The sequence below is a fragment of the Osmerus eperlanus genome, chromosome 10, assembly GCF_963692335.1.
Source record: "Osmerus eperlanus chromosome 10, fOsmEpe2.1, whole genome shotgun sequence".
Taxonomy (NCBI): Eukaryota; Metazoa; Chordata; class Actinopteri; order Osmeriformes; family Osmeridae; genus Osmerus; species Osmerus eperlanus.
The window spans coordinates 12963758-12970955 of NC_085027.1; positions in this window are offsets into that span (position 1 = coordinate 12963758).

Below are 7198 nucleotides of genomic sequence, written 5' to 3' on the forward strand. Positions count from 1 at the left end.
AGTGAGTAATGGAGAGAATGAGAGAAGGGAGAGGGGGAGAGAACCACAGAAGAGGGAGGGCTTGAGCGTCAGAAAATGACGCGGAAGAGAACGTTGCCACAGAATTGGGGGAGAGAGAGTAAGAGAGAGAGAGAGAGGCACCACATCATCTTCACAGCATCCCCTCAGTGATCCATGTGTGTCACATGACTGAGACCAGAGCAGTGTGCCTTGACACTGGGTTCCCTTTAAGACTTGATGAGGGGAAGGGGGGCAGGGGGGGGCATGGGGTGGGTGGGTGGTTGGGTGAGCAGGAGAGAGGAGAGAGGAGGGGGGGTGATCAGACCCTACCCCCCCCCCCCCCCAGCTGATTGCCAAGGCAGCACAGATGCAAACTCCCCCCTGAGCGGGCGCTTGCCAAGACGTGCTCCCTAACGCTCCACCAGCTGGGAACACGCTGATGAGGCCAACACATCCATTTCCGTGGTAACCGCGTTGAGCACCACCCCCCGCCCTCCCCAACACACGCACACACCCACATACACACACAGACACACACTCTGGATCACATCTACTCCCCTCTCCTTCCAGTACTGCCCCCTTCCCATCCCTCGCTCCCTCCCCCGCCTGTCTCCCCCTCCTCCATCCTCACCCAAATGCCCAATCTGTTACCATGCTGCTGGGATGGTGTTAGAGTGGCACACAGCTAACCACAACACCCGCTAACCACACCACCAGCTAACCATACCAACAGTTAACCACACCACCCGCTAACCACAACACCCGCTAACCACACCACCAGCTAACATACCAACAGTTAACCACAACACCAGCTAACCACAACACCCGCTAACCACACCACCAGCTAACCATACCACCAGATAACCACAGCACCAGCTAACCACAACATCAGCGACCTGCTCTCTCATACCCCAGCTGTCATGTTTTACATTTACAGAGGGAAATCTGGCGGTTATTTCCTACATTAAACAGATATATACAAACACATTACACACCACACAGACAGGCATTTTTCTTTCTCCAGGTGTCCAGGTCAGCCCCAGCCTGCGGCTCCCTGAGTGTGACGTAGACACAGCATAGTGTTGCTTTGTGGGGGAGGACAGAGAGGAACAGAGAAAGGAGACGACACAGGGCTTATCAAGAGAAGCTGGAGTGCAAACACAATCTCCTCAAGAAGCCAAGGTCAGACACACAGCACCTGTCACAGCCAGGCATGGGGAAGATTGGCATGGAGCGGCATGGCACGGACTGGCATGGACTGGACTGGAAAGGACTGGAATGAGATGCAAGCATGAGGAATGTGTCTCCTGGAGGAGGATCAGGGACTCCTTGCTAACCTTGGGCTCTTTTGTGTTGGAGAGAGTAGGAGAGAGGGAGGGAGGGAGACACAGAGAGACAGAGAGGGTGAGAGACAGAGAAAAAAAAGAGAGCGAGAGTGATATTCAGTAGGAAGGAGAAGGACAGGGCCCTTAGCTCTTCACTTATATTTACGCACAAAGAGCCAAGGGTTTTACTCTCAACCTCGCGCTCCCGGCCCTCCTTTCAGCAGTGACACACTCTCAGAGAGAGGGGGGTTCAGTGACGTTCACGTCACAGTGGCTCCCAAAGCCTGTTTGAAGCTGCTTGTCTTTGAGTTCACCACAGAAAGGCGGGAGCAGGCGGACAAGATTTGAAGGCGGTTGCCAAAATCAACAAGCAAGGCGGCAGCTGTGTGCGGAGAGAGACGGGTCGCACAAGAAATCAAAGATGGACGCCGACGAAAGGGAAGCTGCATATCAAAGGGGCTCGGCTGTGTAATCTGGAGTTGGTCAGTGTCTTTAAATACATGTGCTCGGGGGGAGGCCATTATGGTGGGGGTTAAGACATTGTCTAGCATTGTCAACAGGACGTTTATTCTTCTTCTAAAGCAAATGTGTTTTTGAGTACCTCAATGTGAATAGTAATTAAAAAGGCTTTCCCAGTTTTACTGTGGTGTCATAAAAGTGGGATGACAGAGGTGAGGAATGTGGGGTTCCCTCTCTTTTGCGCTCTCTCTCTCTCTCTCTCTCTCTCTCTCTCTCTCTCTCTCTCTCTCTCTCTCTCTCTCTCTCTCTCTCTCTCTCTCTCTCTCTCTCTCTCTCTCTCTCTCTCTCTCTCTCTCTCTCTCTCTCTCTCTATGTCTCTCTCTCTCTCTGTGTCTCTCTATCTCTCTCTGTCATTCTCTCCTTCTTTCCCTATCTCTCTCTCTCTCTTTTGTCTAAAGTAGATTATTTGAGGTAAAATAGGATATTGCACTACAATACAGTGGGCAGTATGTTCTTTCTATCACTCTATTACAGCAGATAGGAAAGCCCTCCTAAGAGCAATCCACACATTTCCGGAGGAATTCTCTCTTGGGCTTCTCTTCCATCCAATCAGGAAAGAGTTGGTAGCACTATCTCTTCACCTCTCTTCTCTCATCCCATCCTCTCTTCTTATCTCCTCTCCCCTCTCCTTGCATCTCCTCCTCTCCTCTCCTATCCTTCCCTCTCCTCTCCTCCCCTCTTCCTTCATCCTCTCCTCTCATCCTCTCCTCTGCCCTGCCGTCCTATCCTCTTCTCTCCTATCCCCTCTTGTCTTCTCCCCTCTCCTCCCATCTCCCCCTCTCCTCTCCTCTCCTTCCCTCTCCTCTCCTCCCCTCTTCCTTCATCCTCTCCTCTCATCCTCTCCTCTGCCCTGCCCTGCCGTCCTCTCCTCTCATTTCCTCTCCTCTCTAACCATTCAGTCCTAATGCTCATGGCAATAATCACATTTCCTCCACCACTTCAGCACCTTCAGGCCTTAAAAGCTTCCTTTTCTCTTAACTTTTCTCTTGAAGAAATAAAGAGATGAAAGTCTATAAAGGGAAAAAGACTGCATTTAGGCAAGGCATCCTGGGAAAATGAAATGCAATCTAGTACCACATGTTTACCCATGTCTGTATGACTAGGTAGGGGTGGGTGGGAGAGGGGTGGGGGGGGAGGGTGGAGAGGGGTACGGTGGGAGAGAGGGCGAGGGCGAGGCGGCGGGAGGAGGTAGAAGGGGTAGAAGTGGGAGGGGGGGCTGCTCCGATGGATCACAGAGTTAAGCTCATACCACGTAGGCTACGACCTTAACTCAAGGATCCGGGTTCCCTTCCAGCCAAGGCCGTGTCCTGCATGTCCTCCCCTGTCTATCCACCCTAGATGTTCTGTATCTCTCCACTGTCACCGTAATAAAGCTGGAAAAGTTGGAAAAAAGAGTGAAGCAAGAGAGAAAGTGGAGAGAGTCTTCAGCGCAAAGTCTTTAGCAGGGCGTGTGAGAGCGGAGACAGTGTACCAAGCAGGCGTCTGACCTCTCTCTGATCCAACACCCCATCTTCACCACAGGATGCTGGGAGCTCCTAGCATCAGGGCCCTCTCATCTCTCTTCAATGCAACATCCAGGCCCCAGCTCCCCACTCCTCTCTTCTCCTCTCGTCTTCCCCGCCTGGCCAATTACCTGCCCCGGGGGACCTGCTCTGGGTCCTCCCTCCCTCCTCTCCCTCCTGTTTGATCTCCTGCCTCGTCCCCTGTTCCCCCTCAGCTCTGCAGCATTGGAGCAGCCGTCCTCTCTTCTCCGCTTCCCTGACGCCTCTCCGGCACAACACAGGGCTCTGCACTTGAGTTTATGGGCAGAGTGTTGATTTTTTTAAACAATGGCAACATCGGGAACCATGTGAGTGATAATGTGACAGGGTTCAGGGCTCAGTGGAAATGCTTGGTAGGTAGGAAGGTTTCAGCAGTCAAACTGTCCACTTATCAAATGATCCATGTGTATCAAAAGTTGTGAGAATTAGTCAAGCAAAGAAAACTGCTCACAAAGGCCTGTAGAATGAAATGGAGAGAGTTTGCACAAGTGATAATGAGTCCATTCCAGTGAGGAGAAGCCCATTTGAAGGCGTTTAGATTTTCGCTACAAAGACAGAGAGATGGTAGAGAGACTCCATGTTCAGAATGACTTTCACAGCTCCGTCATTCCAAGAATAAGTAATTCTTGCTCCTGTGTGTGTTTGTGTGTGTGTCGTCGGAATCGGAATAGTCTTCAATGGCCGCCCGCCCATCTGCCTTCATTGAGGATATGAGGGAACGGTCACAGGAAAGGCTGTCTGTTCCAGCCACATTCGGCGGCGTTGCTGTTACGATGTGAAGCGTTTTCAGACCAAAAATCACATTTGAAATCAAATCTGTCGCTTCCGTGTCGTAAACACTGCGACAGAGAGCTGAGCCCGACAAGGCTTTTCCGCCTAAAGGCTCCACTTAAAGCAAATTATCATTTACCTTTTGAGGCGTGCCAGATCATTAGGCAGGCACATTAAAACCAGCCACCACAGCACCAGAGGGGGCCTGAGTGAACCGGTGCCCGGTACATAGCTGTATGGGAGGGAGGGTGGATGTGCCTGTTTGGGAGTGAATGTGTGTGTGTTTTGGGGTGTTTGACTTGTATGTTTGTGTGCGTGCGTAGGGGTGTGTGCGTGTGGATGTGTGTGTGGGTGCGGGTGTGTGTGCTCAGTGACATCAAAGAGACCGGCAGCCCTGGGTTTTGCCATGTGTCCAGAATCATTTGACATGAGCAGATGCATCATTAAAACACTGCCACACTTTCTGGCTGGGCGAGAGACGGGCAGGCTTTCACACTCACACACATTAGCATTTCCCCCTTTCTCTATGAACACTCAAATTCTACACAGACATGCAAACACATAAAGGTGGGGCATCCAACAAGGGTATACTCTTTCTTTTTTTATTTTCATATTTCGTCTTGCCTGCAACTTTCCAACAGTCTTGTGAGTTTCCACATGTGTGTGTCAGTTGAAGTGGAGGGATGGTGGTGCGGAATGAACTGGACGTGCTTGAATCTATGATGGTGTGTGTGTGTGTGTGTGTGTGGCCACGTCAACCCAGCTCCTCTCATTAAATCACCCAGAGCAGAGTGGGTTGGCCTCGCCGTGGCGGGGCCAAAGGCTGGCCTCTGATGTGAGGCCAGAGGGGCTGAGGACAGACCTAACCTTCTCCTGCACCATGGCACCACACTTAACAGATGGCTGGACCACTACGCCTCTTTCCTCCTCCTCCTCCTTCTCTCTTCTCTTTTTGGCTCTTGTTGTTCACATCTTCTCCACACATACACTCAGACACACATGCAGACACTTGCACATACAAAAACACACACACACACACACATACAGGCACTCCTTAACTGCAACAACTGTCCACGTCTCTGTCTTCCTCTGTGGAAGAGGATGTTTTGTCTCAGCGCTCGTGTCTGCTCCTTGAAGGAGCTAAAAATACAAACCAGCACACTTCCAGGTGAAAGGACAGCTCACAGAACACACATCGTATACCGCAGCGTGCAGTACAGGGGGAAAAAAGAAGAAAAAAGAACAAATCCATTTAGCTTAACAATGGTGTGATAAAAATGTACAGAGGTAGACTCCAACAATGCAGTAGGAAGAACTGGTAAATAGTTCTGAGAAGAGAAAGGCACTTGGCTCCATCATCAAAGTGCTGGCACAAGCAGCACATTGTCTTTAAAACACAACACACACGCCTCTTGTACATGGGAGAAAGATGATGTCGTGGATATTTTAGGCTGAGACCTTTTGTTTTCAATGCTGGATTCTCACGCTGGTGCGTTGGAGCAGACAGGCCAGCCGGGGTTATCGAAACGCTGGCTGAAATGTCACATGTGAATCACAGTTTCATGTCTTTCTAAGACTCATGAGATGAGACCTCCCTTCTGAATACTAGCACAGCATATCAAAATGACACGGAGCTGAGCTTTCATATTTGGTAGTAAATTAATCACACAGACAGTAACTCACATGATGTAATGAGGTTTGATGTTTACAGAGTTCATCAATTTCATTCAAGAAGAGCCTTTTTCTGTCTTAAAGGGGGGCCTGGCGGAAGTTTGAGAAGCACTCTGAAGGATCAGGTGACTGACCAGCATTCATCTCCCTCAGATATTTGAAGTCAACTTTTCAAATTGATGAAATTCGGATATGAAACTAATGAGCACACTAAGATCTTGTGTGAGAAGACACTTGGCAGTAAACAAAATCCAGAGGTCTTTGATGGGAAGGTTTTGCTAACCATACAGGATGCTCACAACATACTTAACATGACTGACGATAACACCACTTCACATCTTTCAATCGCCGCGGTAATAAAGCACAGATTTATGGGAAATGTTTTCATCGTTTTGCCTCTATCAATGTTCTGGCTTCAAATTAATTATTGATTAATCACTTTCTTTTTAAGAAGAAATGCAGACCAGCAATATCAAACTATCACAAAAAAATGATTATGGGCCCAATTCGCGTTCATCCAGCTCATTCATTACTTTTGTATTGACAAGAGCCAACTTGCTAATCACTAAAGCCACAGAAATGAATACGGTCAGCATTTCCCCTGATCGTGCTAAACCAGTGATATACGAGATGTAAGTTAGTGTCTGGATAAGACACAGGCCATGGGATGGGGATATTAACTGACTGTTAGAAGGGGAGGTGGGGTTATAGAAAAGGCTCAGGGGGGCACCAAGGGGGTTGGGGGAGCAGAAAAGGTAGGGGTAGGGGTATGTGTGCTTAGTGTTCATGGTTAAGAAGGGAGACTCTGACTATAAAGACAAAGCACTGAGATATTCTCTGACTTCCTCCTTGGGTGACATGTTCAATGAAGCCCCTCCTCCGTTTACCACCCTTCAAGCTCAACTACACACATCAAACCTGGGATTGTTTTCACTTTGTTTTGGAAAAGGGTTATTTTTCATAATGTGGTTGTAAATCCTGACTCTTTTTGCACCTAGTGGTTAAAGACATTAGAACAAATGTGGGTAAAACTTTTGATCCAGGTGCTTGTAATGAGCGTTATAGGTAAGCTAAGAGGTTCCCTTCTGGTTATGGTCTCATCATCGCAGGAAGGTTTGTGGATGATAATTGTCTGTCTGTATTCATGTATCACTTTGAGCATTTTAGGATTCCCTAAAATGAATATTCAGGAAAAAATCCCCCACCCACAACTTTTCACCAAAAGCTTATTTTTAAATAGGATGCTGCTGACTGGAAGTGCAGTGTTGAGTTCTTATTTAACAAGACACCATCCAGCTCCTACACCTCCATTTGTTTCGTTAACTATTCTCAACAACACGTTCTAGGCCCACTTTAGAACAGGCCGGAAAG